Below are 18,025 nucleotides of genomic sequence, written 5' to 3' on the forward strand. Positions count from 1 at the left end.
GGAGCCGAGGAGGGGGGGGGGCGGCAGAGGAAGGGAGGGGGGGTGGGCAGGGGAAGGGAGGGGGGGTGGGCAGGGGAAGGGAGGGGGGGTGGGCAGGGGAAGGGAGGGGACGGCAGGGGACGGCAGGGGGAGGGGGGCGGCAGGCGGAGGGAGGGGGGGGGGGGGGGGGGGCGCTGGTACTGGGTGCTGCGCTGGGCCTGGAGCTCCCGGACCTGCCGCGCTCTTTCTCGCTTTGCTCTGAATGAAAGAACTCAAATCCCAGCATGCATGGGGGGCTGACGGCGCATGCGCATAGGGGGTGGGAGTTGGAGGCGGCGAGTGTTGGTCCAGAGAAAGAGGCGCCACCGGAGCTGTGGCTGTGTTTGTGTCTGTGTCGCGACCGCCCGGCCAGGCCCGGTTAGTGTCCCAGCTTGGTGGAATGGGTGCGGTGTGGGAGCTCGGCTTTTAATTCCAGTGCGTTGCCGTGACTGGGTTTTCGCGAGGCTGCGGCCTAAGCGAGGCGGCGGTGGCGAGGAGCGCGGGCAGGCCAGTCAGCGGCTTTCGGTGGCGCTGTCCCCGGCCCCCAGAGGCGCTCGCCCCGGCCCAGTGAAGGAGGTGTGCTGTGCTGTGCGGACCCCCCCCCCCCCCCCGGCGGCATTATCGGCCCTGCCGACTTCCCCACCGAAGCCACTTTCTCTCAGACGGATTGCACAGCCAGAGTCTGTGAAGTGAAGGCGGCCGAAGGTGCGCCTGGCCGCTGGAACCTGTTTAACATTCTCATTGTAACCTGGAGGAGAATTGCTGCCTCATTTTAATACAGAGGGTTTGCACAGGGTTAGTTGCTGCAATTGACACCTCGCGTTGGAAAGCTGTACACCCGCTGCCTTCACACAATCTGGTTAGCAGGAGTCTTAAAAAATTGTTTCCTGGTTTCAGTAAAGGAATATGTTTTATATTGGAAAGCAAAGCATCATAAGTAGTCTTCAACACAACGTTGCAATCGTTTTGCTGGGTTCCCTTACAACTAGTTATGAATTGTTTTTAACATTTTAACTGAAACTATAATTCAGGAAATGGTATTTTGGCGTTCCCAGAAATGCTTTAAATGTTTTGATCATGTCTGTTCGTTTTAATGTCGGGTTCATCCTGTGCTATTTGGAATAGATTGATGCTTTTGATAAAATAGTGGATATGGAATGGTATGTGTTCTTGACATTTGCCTGTCAATGTTAACTGCTCATGTCCATTTGAAAAAAATTGAATCTTTTCATGTCTTAAAATTAATTCTCTTCATTAAGTAGCACTGTATTTTGAAATAATTTAAGATCATTAGTTGCTGATTTGTGCAATAGACAAGTGAGGTGTTTGGCAAGATTTTATGTACTTGTTGCTCAATTTGTGTTGTGATTTTATAATTTTGATTTTACTACACAGCCATTTTATTAGCTTTAAAGTTGCTTCAAAAAGATTAGTGTGACTGGTTCCACCTTGTGTCTGTGAACTTGTCATGCTCATCGCTCTTTGTCTAGTAGCTGACCTATAGTTTATTTTCAGATGAGTTGAACATTCCTCTTAGTTCACTGGCATTCTGCAGTCAGCATCCTATCTCACTGAGAGCTGCTGGTTTACAGATCTGTTAGTTCCTTGATTGTCTTTAACGATGCACCCATCCATGAGATTCACTTTATGTATTCAACCACCTCAACTCTCCTAATGGATAAAAAAGGTTAAGAAAAGAACGGTATTACGTCTACCCAATGTAGTCAATTGCACATCTTTGTCCACCAGCTCCTTAGTACACTATGTCCAGGGACAAACTAAATGGAGGGAAAATTAGAGCCATTTCAGGCAGAATTCCTACTCACTGAGACTGTTGAGTAAGCTCTAGGCGTAGCTATAACTATCTCTAATAGCTGGAGATGTCATTTTGTGTCAGAAACTTTTTTAATTTCCTATTTAGGAATACAACCTGCTTGCATCATTCACTTTCCCAACTGTGCTGTATATGTGCTTCTCTCTTACATCTGTTCTTATCGTTCTTGATGCATGTTTTAACTACCTGGAATGCTTTCCCAAAACACATCTTCACACAGAAAAATCCTACACAGAATCGGGTCATTTGGCATAAGCTTGGTTGGGTAGCTCGCTTGCTCCTGAATCAGAAGGTTGTGAGTTCAAAACCCAGGACTTTGAGCACAGATATCGAGCCTGATATTCTGGTACAGGACTGAGGGAGTGCTGTAGGAAGTGCCGTCTTTTGGATACAATGTTAAAACGAAGTCCTGGTACGAATGATCTCTCAGCATTATTTCAGATAAGAGCAAGTGTCCCATCACAAAAACAAGTTACCTGGCCATTATCATGTGCTGTTTGTGGGTCCATACTGTGCCCAAGTCCACTGCTGCTTTTCCTGCGTGACAGTGGTGCCAACAACCGAAAGGTACTCTGGCTGCAAAGTATTGTGATGTTTTGAGCTCTTGAAAGGCGCTCAATAAATGCGAGGATTTTTCTTTGTCAACTAACCTGCACTGGTGTTTATTTTTCACACAGGCCTTCCCCCTTCATCTCGGCCTTTCAACGTGTCTTTCTATATTTTTCTCCCACATACTCACCTAGTTTAGCTTCTCAAAAGTTTTTTTTGTTCCTTTTCAAATGGATTTGTGGAGATAAAGTCCCATCTTCAAATTGAGGATACCTTCCATCTTGTTGTGTGGCACTACCAATGTGCTAATGGGATAGATTTCAAACAGATCTAGCAACTCAACTGGGCGTTTATGAGGCGCTGTGGGCCATCAGCAGCGAAATTGTACACAACCATAATCTGTAACCTACTGGACTGACATATCTCCAATTCTACTATTATCATCAAGCTGGGGGATCAACACTCGTTCAATGAAGAGTGCAGGAGGGTGTACCTAAGTATGGAGTGCAGAAGGTGTCAACCTGATGAAGCTACAACACAGGATTACTTGCTGGTTAAACAGTATGTGATGGAGCAAAGCGATCTCACAACTAACAGATTAGATCTAAGCTCTGCAATCCTGCCACATCCAGTCCTGAATGGCGGTGAATAATTAAACGATTAACTGGAGAAGGAGGCTCTACAAATATCTCCATCAATGATGGGGAAGCACATCAGTGCAAAAGACAAGGCTGAGGATGATCCATCTTGGCCTCCTTCTGAGGTCCCCAGCATCATAGATCCAGTCTTCAGTCAATTTTATTCACCTGATTTCAAGAAATGACTGAAGGCTATAGGCCCTGACAACATTCTAGAATGGAAGAAGTAGTTGGAGTCATTACTCGCACAAAGAAAGATGATTGTGGTTGTTGCAGGTCATTCACCTCAGTCCTATGTCATTACTGCAAATGTTCCTCAGGGTAGTGTCCCAGGCCCAAGCCACCTTCAGCTGCTTCATCAATGACCATTCCTCCATCATAAAGTCAGAATTGGGAATGTTCCCTTATGACTCCACAATGTTCAGCTCTAACTAATTCCTCAGATACTGAAGCAGTCAGTCCATGTCCAAATGCAGCAAGACCTGGACAATAACCAGGCTTGGGCTGATAAGTGGCAAGTTACATTCATGCCACACAACTGTCAGGCAATAATCATCTCCAACAAGATAATCTAACCATCACTGAATCCCCCATTATCAACATCCTGGGAGTTACCACTGATCAGAAACTGAACCAGCCATATCGATACTGTGACTACAAGAGCAGATCAGAGGTTGGAAATTCTGTCCAGTAACTCACCTGACTCCCCAAAGCCTGTCCACCATCTTCATGGCACAAATCAGGGGTATGCATGGCATACACTTGCCTGGATGAGTGCTGCTCCGACAACAGGGTTGAAGGGCAGCACAAGTGACTAGCACTGTGGCTTCACAACGCCAGGGTCCCAGGTTCAATTACCCACTGGGTCACTGTCTGTGCGGAGTCTGCACATTCTCCCCGTGTCTGCGGGGTTTCTTCCGGGTGCTCCAGTTTCCTCCCACAGTCCAAAGATGTGCAGGTTAGGCGGATTGGCCATGATAAATTGCCCATAGTGTCCAAAAAGGTTAGGAGGGGTTATTGGGTTATGGGGATAGGGTGGAAGTGAGAGCTTAAGTGGGTCGGTGCAGACTCGATGGGCCGAATGGCCTCCTTCTGCACTATGTTCCATGTAACACTGAGCTTGACATCATCCAGGACACCCACTCGATTGGCACCCCATCCACCACCTTAAATAGGAATTCCTTCCATCGCCAACCCATAATGACAGCAGTGCCTACCATCTACAAGATGTACTGCAACACTGTACCAAGGTTTCTTCCAACAGCACCTTCCAAGGGCAATTGGGGATGGGCAATAAATGCTGGCTTGGCCAGCAATGCCCACATCCCATGAAAGAATAAAGAAAAGTAATCATTGTCCCTTCAAACTTGTACCATATAGTATTCATAATTGGGTAGTGCTACATGTAAATATTTTCATAACTTTTTTAAAAAGTAAGCTGACGATATCATCAGCAAGGTGGGTGTTTTGTTTCTTACAAAATGTTTTCCTTGTGTTTTCCATTCCTACATGAAAGCATCCATCTATCTCCGTCTGTGCTGCACACATGGTGGCTCTCTCCACTCCTGCCTCAGCTCGCATTTCACATTATTTTGCCGATTTCCAGGCATCTAGGAGTGCCAGTTTGTGAACCACTGGTCTAGTTTCCCGTTGAAGCCACCTAAGCCACTTTCCTCAGCTACCTCCTGTGGTATTGAGTTCTACATTTTGACCACCCTGAGTAACAACATTTCTCCTTATTTCCCCACTGGATTCATTAGTTATAACTTGTATTTAATACCCCTTGTTTTGGATTCTCTCCACAACTCCATGCTCTCCATACTCTGTCCAACCCATTCCTAATTTTGAAAGGCCTTTGTCAGGTTTTCTCTCCGTTTTGTTCTTGTGTAAAACAAAATAACTTGTTCAATCTTTTCCGTTCGTTGAAGTCTCTCAGTTCTGGTACTAGCCTTAAATTTTATTTTACATCTTCTCCAGTGCCTCTGCATCCATTGTATAGAATGGAAAGCAGAATTGTGCACTGTACTCCAAATTGCAGACTTGAACCCTTACAAATTTGCCATAACTTATTTTAAATTGTAACATTTTTATTGCTTTTCTGAGCTATAACGTACCTATTATGATTTCTTCATCAGTTTCCCTCGATCCAATTGCTCTTCTCCCTCATTCAGTTACTTATTTTTGAAGCTGTGATTATTCAGTTTTCCCCACCAAAGTCGACATCTTACATCTGTTGATGTTAAAGTTCATTTGCCGCTTAATTGCCCAGCCTGGAAGTTGTCAAATGCCATTTTGTTTCCTGCAGTCTTACTTCGTGCTGGCTGTACCCCAACTCTGTGGTATGCCTTTGGACATATTCCCAAGTTTTACTTTTATTCTTACTTGGCCCTGACCTGCATGTCTGAAGTATCTTATGGTCAAAATAACTATCCATGTTGTGTACCTGCTTGAACATAGTTCAGAGCCAGTCTTAGAAGACAATGTGTTTGATTGCCTAGTAGATGCTGTTTAAATAGTGGGAGGGTAACAATCTAGGAGATAGATCAAGCTGGTTTTCATTCAGTGGTGTGACTTTTGTACTATATTTTATGGGAGTAAAGCAGACACAAGCACTGAATATGTTATCATCAATGAGTTTGAAAAAGTAATAATACTGGTTTGAGTAATATATGTAATATAATGCACTATTCTGTTACCCTATTTCATCTGTACCTTTATTTGTAAAATATTTTTATTCCCCATTTTCACATTTTCTTCAGAATTTACACCCCACCAACAAGCAGTAAATGGTAACAAATACAAAGTCAATCCCCTTATCAACAACAACAATCCCATCCTCCCACCACCACAAACAACACCCCACCTGACAATATAAGCATCAAATCAAACAAACCCTCCCACGGTGGGAAAAACAAAGGAAAGGAATCGGGAATCGCCTTTGGTCACCATTGACCTATAGAGTTCACCCCCCCTCCTCCCCCTAACATTCAATGCCATCCAATCCCCAAAAGAGTACCGTAAATGACACCCATGAATTGTAAACCCCCCCCCCTCCCCGACTCCTCCCCACCAATTCTTATAAAACTCCTCCCCCAACCTCTGTTCCTTCCCCCCAACTTTCAACCCCGGCTAGACTCATCAGAATCTATTCTGCCAGACTCCATTGGCTGCAGGCCCTCCCCCCATCTCACTCCCGTTCACTGGTCGGCTTAAACCGGCCAGCGTGGAGGCCCCCCGCCCGGGTCTCTTTCCCCCTTGCCCAGTCCCAGGAAAACCAAGAAATCCCCTTTAGCACACAAACCCTGCATACACACCGAAGCCCCAAAGAACCATCATTGCAAGTGAAAGTCCCATCTCTTCCCTTGTCCAAGTAAATACAACATTGGCTCATTTAGCACATACACCACGCAGTGAAAAAATACAGTTACATGAGGCTGCATCGGCACATGACCATTTTTCAATTCAGCCACAGTCCTTCTGCCTTTGCAAACTCCTCCGCTGCTTCAGCCGTCCCAAAATAAAAGTCCTTGGATTTGCAGGTCACCCTCAACTTAGCTGGATATACTATGCTGCAATGGACCGTACTGATGTACAGTGTCGCCTTCACCCGGCTGAAGGCAGCCTGCCGTCTCGCCAGCTCCACCGTAAAGTCCTGATGTATGTGTATACCAGCTCCAGCCCACTGCACCACCCGCTTCTGCTTTGCCCAGCACAGGACCTTCTCCTTCACACTACCTATGAAAACACAGAGTCACTACTCTTGGCGGCTCACTCGCCTTTGGTACAGGCCTCCACGACCGATGAGCCGGATCCAGTTCATATCGGGAAGGATCATCCCCCTCCCCCAATATTCAATATATTCAAATATTCAAGTCGGCCTCGGCCCTTCCACTCCTTTGGGCAGACCCACAATCCTCAGATTCTGTCGCCTGGATCTGTTTTCCAAGTCGTCCATTTTGGCTCGCAGACCCTTGTTGATCTCTATCATCTTCCGCATCTCCTTCCCCATCGAGGTAAGTTGATCACTGTGCTGCAATAATGTCTTTTCCACTTCCTTCAGCGCCTCACCTCGTTCCCGCACCTCCGCCACTGCGCTCAATACCGCTGCCCTCACCGGGGCAATCGCCTCCTCCACCAGCACTTTCAATACCGCCCCCATCTCCTTCCTCATCGCCTCCATGTGTTTTGTGAACTGTCTTTCGAGTTCCGCGGCCATCACCTTAGTCATTTCTTCAGCCGTGGGCAATGCGGCCTCCCCTGGTGCCCCAGCCTCTACTTTTCTTGCCATCCCCGCGGTGACCTTTCCACTCCCCGACGGACTTTCAGCCGCTTTTTTCACAGCCGTTTTCTTTCTTATTTTCGACATTTCTGCATTGTAAATTCTCTGATAATCTATGATTAATCTAGGACAAAGGTTCGGCACAACATCGTGGGCCGAAGGGCCTGTTCTGTGCTGTATTTTTCTATGATCTATGTTCCCTTCACTGTGCCTTCTCCCTGCTTTTGCCGCCTCCGTTGCCCCTGGGACCGGGCGTTAAACCCCGAAAATGCCATTCCCGAACGGGAGCCCTCCAATGTGCGGCTTCCTCCTGCCCGCCGTCACCGGAAGTCTGTCTCATCTGTTCCTTTCCAATACAGTTTTATAATCTGATATATTCTGCTCTTGTATTTTTCTTTTCAACCTATGCTCCTGATCAATTTTCTCCATCAGATTTTCTCCTTGTTTTTGAAAATATTGATGCCTCTTAGAATATTGCTCTATAGTTACCCATTGTAGGGTCTTAACACAGGCTCCACAGACTTGGATTTTGCTGATCTAAACGGCTTAACTATTTGTTAGATACATTTGTTAAACCATTAATAGAATCCACTTGTCATTTTTGCATGCCTTTTATTCCTGACAGTGACCATTATTCATATGGGAGTCTTGCCAATGAGCTGGGCTACTGAGCTCATAACTGAGCTTAATCCTGTCTTTACCTGACATGGCAGATCACTTCTAGGGGGTAATGTGGCGGTAGGGTGGTGTGTCACTGAATACTGAAAGTGCAGAAACCTTGGCAGATCTTCTGACTGCCCCCAAAGAATTGTTTTTCCATCTAATTTTACCACCTTGCCATTTTTACCTCCACGTGTGCAGTTGATTGACATTAATGGATGCTGTTGACTCTGTCGAACCAGGCAAAGTGGACAGGCTGTCGACTTGAAAGCTGCAGCAATGCAGATCCATTGTTTTGGGAGTCTTGGATTTTACCTGTGACCTGTTGAATAGGAACCAGTTCAGTGCTTTTATAATGAGCACGCTAACACACAAAACTGACTTGGCATAAATATCTATAGCTTCATTTCAGTCAGAGAAAGCACTCCACACAGAACAAAATTGTTCATATTCTTTTCAAAGCTACCAAATATCACCAAAAGAACTTAAATGTTCCATTTTGTTTGAGTGGCCAACTAGCTATATACATACAAAGCAGAATTGAATTAGAAATGTAACATGGATTAAAAACGTAAATAATTCAAAATACAGTGTGTACTGCTGTCAATATCCTATTGGAAATACATCCATTTTATTCCCCCCCCCCCAAAAAAAAATCTATATCTGAGGATTCAACCTAGCTCTGTGCTTACGGGTTCAACTGTGCTCATTGTGTGCTTCCTGATCTGGCTCGATCTGTAACTATTCGGCCTTCATTAATTCTTCTTGTCAAGTCTTCTCATTGTTGCAAACACATCTTGTATATTGACCTGAAGGTTAGAGTACATGGTCAATGGTGGTGGTGGGGATTGTAGGATCTTCGGATAATTGGTTTCTCAGTTCTTTGACTTGGTATCAGAATTGTGCCCAATAGTTCATCGTTTTTGTTGTTTTCAGCCAGTTGATAACTAATGCCACTGATAAGGGGCAGCATGGTGGCAGAGTGGTTACCACTGCTGCCTCACAGTGCCAAGGACCCATGTTCAATTTCAGCCTTGGGTCTCTGTCTGTTTGCACTTTCTCCCTGCGTGGGTTTCCTCCGGGTGCTCCGGTTTCCCCCCTCAGTCCATAGATGTGCAGGTTAGGTGGATTGGCTATGCTAAATTGCCCCTTAGTGTCCAGAGATGTGTAGGTTAGGTTAAGGGATTATTGGGATCGGGTGGGGAAGTAGGCTTGGGTAGAGTGCTCTTTCAGAGGGTTGGTGCATACCCGATGGGCCGTATGGCCGCCTCCTGCACTGTAGGGATTCTATAAACTCAGTAACACAAGATTGAATTTAAACTTTCATTGTATTTAAATTTGTAAAGGAGGGGCAATTTGTTAACTCTGTTATTATAATGTATTGCTGGGATTAATTCCTGAATAGAAAAGCCATAATTCAGTGAATTGCAAGTATAATTGAATTGTGAAGACTGTTTCATGACTGAAATAAATGACCAGAATTGTTCACCTCTGAACTTTGGAATGTGGATGCAAATAACAACTATACATATATGGATCTGGAGAAACTAGATAAATCAATGAGAGAGAATGGAGTAGATATATGTTGATAGGCTGAGGTGAAGCAAGTAGGGAAGTTACATGCCTGAAGCGTAACATCATGGACGCTTTGGGTTAGCAACCTACTTCCATGCTGTAAATGATCTTTAATTCAATCATTCTTCAAATATGGGAAGACATTTTAAATAGTGATGGAAACGTAATGGGTATTATTTCAGTTGTCAATTGCTAAAATTAAACAATGATGTGAACATCTGGTAAATGTTCAATGGAAAAACTGGATAAAGATCTACCTGTGCAAGATTTTTGACATAAAGTGCACAATGATGAAATACTTGGTGATGTCTGAGCAGCAGGGTAATGAAACAAAGTCAAGGAAAGCAAGCAGTTAATGATTCGAAGGAGAGCAGGAACTTGCACTTGTCAGCAGCTTGTATGTGCTCAAGACTTCCCAAAGTGATCCATAGCTGATTCAATACATTTGAAGTTTTGTCATTATTGCTATGTAGAGAAATGATGCGCAGGGGCAGTATGTGCGCAATGTCCCACAGAGCACAGTGGAAGGAATGACCCACTCAGCAGTTTGGTGGGGATGGTTAAAGAATGGTTATCCAGTACACCTGGAGAACCTCCTGCTCTTTGAATAGGATTGGATTTTTTGTATTCACCTTGAACAGATGGAACAGACCCAAAAGGCAAATAACCTAGGCTGTAAGGTGAGATAGATATTCTGTAGCTTCCTTTGCTTTGTAGTTTCTTGGGGCAGAGCAAAAAACTTTGCTCAGGAATGATTAGTGGACTCAGTAAACTAATGATGGAACTGTTTGTACATAGTCTGCCGATTAAATGAGCCTTATGGGTGAATTAAATGTTTCTATTTTTTTCCTTAATGTGATGGACCTTCTTCATTTCAACACCGTCCTCGTTTTATTTTTCTTCCTTTTAGTTTTGCTGAAATATTGGCAGTCTGAGATTAAACCCAAGGCCTCTGCCAGTGTTATTTTGAAACAGTCAGAAATGTGAGAGTGAGAAGAACAAGTAATTATCTATCTCCTGCCCACCAATCATGGTAGGAAGCATGCATTGCGTTTCCCCAGTTCTGACTTGCTATTTTTGATAGCCTGTTTACATTGTACCAAGTCTTCTTGAAATAATTTGCTTAATGGCATTCTTATTACTTGAATTAGTGAAATCCTTCAGTTTGAGAATTTGACAGATGAAACATTAAACTTATCATGCTGAAATGCCAGAGTATCCTCTAAATATTTGCATTTTTATAAATAAGGTAGATTTTCAGTTGTTGATGTTCCCAGTGCATTATACAGTTGTGGTTTGCAGCTTTGTGTCTGTTTGGTTGGTTAACTGTGTGACAAGCCATTTGGTGATATAAAGCAAATGCAGTTCACTTTCTCACAGGAAGGGTAATTCGGAGGGTATAAAGCCCTGTTACTTTCAACAGTTGATTGAAGTGAACTGGCAGAGATTTAGTTGGAATTCATTAGCACACTGCTATGGCAGGGATTGGTGTGGGTTATGGTGTTTTCCAACATGTTTTTCAATTGCTGAAAATTATTTTTTAAAATGCTGGTAGGTGTTATGGGCCAGAGGTTAGAGAACCCCAAAGTGTATCATGGAGTTCACCTGACCCACAACTTTTACTAGATTGTGGTATGGGGAGCACACGGCCCACTCTACAGGTGTGGTACAGCAGAAATGGAAAAGTATTTTTTAAACCAACACAATGTTTATTCTATGAACTCAAGTTAACCTTTTTAAAACATATAGATACAGAACACCAGACTATAGGCAACAATTACTCATGAGCTTGTTATCAGAAATTCTGCTCAATTTTCAACCAAGCACTCTGGCCTATGTCATGTGAGAGTACCTATAAGAAATGGGTGTTTAAGAAATGGATGTTTATCAGTGCTGTCAGAGTGTGGGTGGAGCTGGGCTGTGTCAGCTTTTTAGCAACCATCAATTCAAATACAACCCCCAAAGAATACAATTCAAATACAACCCCCAAAGAATACAACACTAAGTAATCCTTAAAACTTCCCAAACAACATCCAGAAGACAAAAGAAACACCTTTTAACAGAAGCACATCAGGTTTACATTCACCGGGCAGCACGGTGGCGCAGTGGGTTAGCCCTGCTGCTTCACGGCGCCGAGGTCCCAGGTTCGATCCCGGCTCTGGGTCACTGTCCACATGGAGTTTGCACATTCTCCCTGTGTTTGCGTGGGTTTCTCCCCCACAACCCAAAGATGTGCAGGGTAGGTGAATTGGCCAAGCTAAATTGCCCCTTAATTGGAAAAAATTAATTGGGTATTCTAAATTTATTTTTAAAAAGATTTACATTCACTATTGAAAAGATTTATAATTCCGAATTCAACAAGTGATCAAGAGATAGTCTTTTCATGGCAGAGAGATCAACAGTACACCTGCTTTGTCTGGCTTCAGCTGCAACACTGAAAACAAAAATAAAACACACCCTGCAGCAAACAGCCTAAAACAAAAGTAAAAATCTGACACAGCCCAGCTCCACCCACACTCTGACAGCACTGATAAACACCCATTTCTTATAGATACTCTCACATGACATAGGCCAGAGTGCTTGGTTGAAAATTGAGCAGAATTTCTGATAACAAGCTCATGAGTAATTGTTGCCTATAGTCTTGTGTTCTGTATCTATATATATTTAATTTTATAGTTTAAAAACTGCTAACTGGGCTGTTGACTGAGAACTGACATGCAGCACTTTCATGACCTCCGGAGGATCCAAGTGTGCTTCACAGTCGAATGTAATGTAAGAAAATGTGGATGCCATTTTGTGCAAAGCAAGGTCCAGCAAACAGCAATGAGGTAAATGATTGATTAAACTTCCTTTTTGTCATGTTGGGTGACTGATAAAAGTTGGCTCGGACACCGAGCATGCTCCTGCTCCGAGTGGAGAAGTGCCAAGAGATCTTTTACATCCACCTGAGAAGGCAGATGAGATTTAGTTCAACATCTCAGCCTAAATATGGCATTTCTGACAGTACAGTGCACTCTTATTACTGCACTGAAATGTCAGCCCAGATTTTGTGCTCCGGTCTCTGGAGGGACATTTGAATGGAGGTTTGAATGCACAATCTTCTGAGTCATGAGGTCGAGTGCCACCTAAATAGAATGGAAGGAGATGCAACTTAAGCTAACAAATGATGATGGATTATTAATAAAATCCTATCAGAGATACTTGTGATACACTCTGACTTGTCAATTGCTTATAAAAATAGATAGCTGACCTGATGCCAAGAGGAAGGAAAGAATTGAAGGCTGAGTTGGCTCTTACTGGGCAGCTGGTTATGAGACACAATTAACCTAACTTCTATGTGGTTCCTTCTTTGGGGGATGATGCATGCTTAGATTGGGGGTATGAAAGGCACAGTCCTTAAATTGCATGGGGAATGGCTTTAAAATCCCACAAGTGACAAAAGTATGTTTTGAGGCAGAGTTTAACGAACTGCTTGTACATAGAAAATACAGCACAGAACAGGCCCTTCGGCCCACAATGTTGTGCCGAACATTTGTCCTAGATTAAGATTGTACTATTTGAGGATTAGAAGTATCATCTGCAGTAGCACTGAACTTCTCAATTCCTACACAGAAGGAATCTTCTAAGCTATAAACATCAAGATCATTATCAGTGCTATCACTTTTAAAAGTTTCTGCAGTTGTGTCAAACTTCTTAAATTCATGTGTTTTGATCTTGCCCCAAGATGGCTCCTTTGTTGAAACAATGCCGGAGATTTTGGGAGTTAGAGTGGAGTTGTGCCCAATGGTGGCGATCTTTGGAGTGTTGGACTTGTCAGAGCTACAAGAGGGGAGGAAGGCTGATGCCTTGTCCTTCGCCTCTCTAATAGCCAGGAGGAGAGACTTGCTCAGATAGAAGGCACCGGCACCGCCTAAGGACAGCAAATAAAGGGGGTGGATAGTCAGGGGATACTTTTATAAAAGTTGTGTAAATTTGCTAGACTATTCTGTGTGTCATCATGGACACATATTTATGAATAAAAATATTTTTTAAAAAAGATCTCCTTGATGCCATATTCGTCCGAATGCTGCCCTGAGTTCAAGGGCAATCACTCTCACCTCACTTCCTGGAGTTTAGCTGTTTTGTACATGTTTGAACTCAGACTGTAATGAGGTCAGGAACTATGTGACCCTGGCAGAACCAAAACGGAGCATCCCTGAGCAGGTTATTGCTGAGTAAATGTTGCTTGATAGCGCTCTTGATGACCCCTTCCATCACTTTATTGATGATTGAGTAGACGGAGGGTGGTAATTAGCCAGGTTGGATTGGTCCTCGTGTATAGGACATACCTGGGCAATTTTGAACATTGCTGGGTAGATACCAGTGTTGTAGCTGCACTGGAACAGCTTGTCTAGGGGTGCCGCAAGTTCTGGAGCACACGTCTTCAGCACTATTTCTGGAATATTGTCAGGGCCCATAGCATTTGCAGTACCCAGTGCCTTCAGCAGTTTCTTGATACCACGTGGAGTGAATCATGTTGGCTGAAGACTGACATCTATGGGGCCTCGAGAAGGTCGAGATGGATCATCCACTTGGCATTTCTGGCGAATGTTTCAGCCTTATTCTTTGCACTGATGTGCTGGGTTCCTCCATAATTGAGGATGGGGATATTTGTGGAGCCTCTTCCTCCAGTGTTTAGTTGTCCACCACCATCCATGGCTGAACATGGCAGGATTGCAGAGCTGTATAATGAAAGCCATTTGAAGCTTCACTGATACATCAGCCAGCTTCTCCAGTGAATAGCCGTCCTGAGGTTCAATCCCTCATATGTTCTGAGTTAGCTGATTGCAGACAGAAGTAGAATGAGCGAGGGAGTGTGAGGACGAGGGGAGAGGGATCAACCAGAAGTTTTACCTCTTTGGCTCTCTACAGTAACATCTACTGTGTATATGTAGGAATCAGATGTATCTGAGCCACTCTCAACCAGTCATGTAATTCGCCAACATTCAAACCTATAGCTCACATGTTCCAGAGTCAACACAAAACCTGTAGAGCTCAATGACAAAAAACATAAATCTTCAATAAAATAGCACCTGGGGACAAACTAGCAGACAACAGAAATATTCTCCCATCAGAGTACTATTTTAATTTAAAATGAATATGGCAATAAACTGCAGGAGGGTGTTCCCTACAGAAACCAGCTCTTGTTGCACCTGTGGCAGAGCACCCACTACTGGAATCAGCCCTTTCCATAGCTGTAAAAGAGCATCCTCCAGCTATATCCATAGGAGAGGAGCCCCTTAATTCAGTTGGTTCCAGTGAATAGCTGGCCTGAGGTTCCATCGCTCATATGTTCTGAGTTAGCTGATTGCAGACAGAAGTAGAATGAGTGAGGGAAACAGCTCTTGCCGCCGCTGTCTCAAGAATGCCAAATGCTTACAACTTACACGGTCAAAAGTTATCTTCATTTATTACTATTATTATACAGAGAGTACGACACTTGTACTTACTTTTGACCAGTCATAACTTGATGAATAGGCAAAGATGTTTCCGTTATTATTGAAGCAGCAGGCAGCTATTTGCTGGTCAAGCTGCTCTGATGTTTTGAGCTTTGTGCGAGCGTCTTTGTCCCAAAAACTGAACCTACTGTCGGATCCTACTGTGGCAAGAGTGCCATGTATCGGGTGGAAAGCAATTCCATTCACCTGGGAGATACGGTAATCTGTTTTGTCTCAGAGTGGACTTGAAGGTCCATATGTTTTTTAAAGAATACAAAGCCCCTTTATATTTATTGTATATTTTATAGTGAGCAGCATGGTAACACAGTGGTTAGCACAGTTGCTTCAGAGCTCCAGTGTCCCATGTTCGATTCCCGGCTTGGGTCACTGTCTGTACGGAATCTGCACGTTCTCCCCGTGTGTGTGTGTGGGTTTCCTCCGGGTGCTCCGGTTTCCTCCCACAGTCCAAAGATGTGCAGGTTAGGTGGATTGGCCATGATAAATTGCCCTTCGTGTCCAAAAAGGTTAGGTGGGGTTACGGGGCTAGGGTGGAGGCGTGGCCTTAAGTAGGATGCAGACTCAATGGGCCGAATGGCCTCTTGCACTGTAAATTCTGTGATATAGAAGTAACTGAAATAAACATGAGACTAATTTACAGAAAACTGTAGGTGACTATGTTTGACCCTGGAATTAGTCATGTCATTGGTAGTATGATGTGCAGAAACATTAATTGATCGGAGTTACTTATTGTATCCTGGCTGTAAGTGAACAAGGAGAGAAGAGACGTTCATTTCTTGGGTTAGAAAATGAAAGAACTTCTGTAAATCTGAGGGAACTTTTATTGGTGTGTGATCCTTAGATTTTATGCAGAAGAAAAATCCACATACAGAGGCTGCTTTGTTCTTTGCGTGCCCACGGCTGTAAGGAATGAAGGAAAAATATTCTGTCGTTTATTTTGTGCTGACTGAATTGCAGTTGTTCATTCAGTAGTTTTTGGCAAAAATATTGCAAGTAAAGCAGATTGATGGTACAAAATGTAATCAGATGTGACAGTTTTAAAACATCATTTAAAAAAAAATAAATTGAATGTTTGAAGCAATTTTCTACTTAAGATATCAATTAGTTATAGAAAACATGGCAATGTTTTTGTCTTCTATTAAATTTCTACTGTACTGTATTTTGTATTCTGATTTTACACCCTGGTTTGAAAAGTAAATCCTCTAATAGGAATTGGTTATCTATATTTTCTAATTAATGTATTCCTGTCCAGTCGTCGTTTTTCTCAGTCTCTGCAGTCATGTTAACCTCGCAGCTTAACCCAATCATGTGATGGACTCATAGATAGATGTGCATTTCATAGAATCTACAGGAGGAGGCCATTCGGCCCATGGAGTCTGCACCGGCCCTTAATCAGTGGCATTAGTTATCAACTGGCTGAAAATTACTTAAGCCCATGCCTCCACCCTATCCAGTAACCCCACCTAACCTTTTGGACACTAATGGGCAATTTAGCATGGGCAATCCACCTAATTTGCACGTCTTTGGACTGTGGGAGGAAACCGGAGCACCCGGAGGAAACCCACGCAGACACTGGGAGAAAGTGCAAACTCCACACACATCACCCGAGACCAGAATTGAATGCTGGAACTGTGAGGGAGCGGTGCTAACCACTGTGCCATCGCGCCGCCCAAATATCTGTGCTGGGCTCTGAGTTGCAGTCCCAGGATTTTGTTTCAAAAAAATTTAAGAGTACCCAATTTTTATTCCAATTAAGGGGCAATTTTAGCGTGGCCAATCCACCTACTCTGCACATTTTGGGTTGCGGGGGTGAGACCCACGCAGACACTGGGAGAATGTGAAAACTCTACACGGGCAGTGACCCGGGATCGGCATTGAACCCGGGTCCTTGATGCTGTGAGGCAGCAGTGCTGACCACTGCGCCACTGTGCTGTCCCAGCATTACATGCAAGACAACAATGTTTAATTAAGATAAATCTAGACCATTTAATGCAGCTTGCTGTTACAAATGTTAAATATTTGCAACATTTTGTTTTTGGCTGCTTCAGGGAACTTTATATTTGAAACATAATTCACAATATTTCTTGGTAACATTTAATGTCATCCCGTAGTGCTGTCTGTAAAGCTGGAGATGTTGCAAGCATATATTAAGGTCCCAATAATGTTTCAATTACTTTTTAATAAAGAAGTTTCCCCCCTTTGGTCTTCAGGGCTTCACAAATTGAAGCTGCACTGGAGTGTCTATTGGGCAGATGGGCAAGACGCCCCCAGATCTTTGCCAAAAAATGTACAAGGACAGCATTATGATGACTTGCTGTTTGATTTATTTCTTTATTACTGTTTTGGATTAATTTCAAAATGAAATGTATGGTTTGTTCTATGTGCTGAAGATATCTTTTTGGATATCTTTGAATATTTTGTAATTTGTCTGTCTCTACTTCTGTGTTTTATTCCTGCAAATGCACGTTGATAGCTGATGTGGTACCTTCAGAATGCCAAAGATATGATGAGTGCTTGGAGACTATCACTGATTTTATGTTAAAGACGCAGACCTTAGAATGGAGGGGAGAGGTAGTAGATGTTACAATTCTGTTTTTTCCTGGTTTGGTTTGTATCCCTTTTTAAAAAAAAAAAAATCTTTCCTTGGATGTGTACATTGTAGGCAAGGCCAGCCTTTGTTGCCATCCCTAATTGGCCTTGTGAACATAGAACATAGAAAATACAGCACAGAACAGGCCCTTCAGACCACGTTGTGCCGAACTTTTGTCCTAGATTAAGAACAAATTAATCTACACCCCATCATTCTACCGTAATCCATGTACCTATCCAATAGCCGCTTGAAGGTCCCTAATGTTTCCGACTCAACTACTTCCACAGGCAGTGCATTCCATACCCCCACTACCCTCTGGGTAAAGAACCTACCTCTGACATCCCCCCCTGTATCTTCCACCATTCACTTTAAATTTATGCCACCTTG

General features: G+C 43.6%; 1 protein-coding gene across 14 annotated transcripts in view; it reads left to right on the forward strand.

Annotated features, from left to right (window-relative positions):
- The first annotated feature begins 288 nt into the window (after positions 1–288).
- Positions 289–18,025, forward strand: part of gapvd1 (GTPase activating protein and VPS9 domains 1) — a 174,249-nt gene continuing 156,512 nt past the window's right edge. For 12 of the 14 annotated variants that reach the window (XM_072488468.1, XM_072488469.1, XM_072488465.1 and 9 more), the window contains exon 1: positions 289–396. The gene's annotated coding sequence lies outside the window, so the exon portion shown is untranslated. Of the gene's footprint in view, positions 397–10,463; positions 10,587–18,025 lie in introns of all 14 variants that reach the window. The other 2 variants (XM_072488466.1, XM_072488471.1) reach the window with 2 other exon arrangements.

Source organism: Scyliorhinus torazame, chromosome 22 (assembly GCF_047496885.1).
Source record: "Scyliorhinus torazame isolate Kashiwa2021f chromosome 22, sScyTor2.1, whole genome shotgun sequence".
NCBI lineage: Eukaryota > Metazoa > Chordata > Chondrichthyes > Carcharhiniformes > Scyliorhinidae > Scyliorhinus > Scyliorhinus torazame.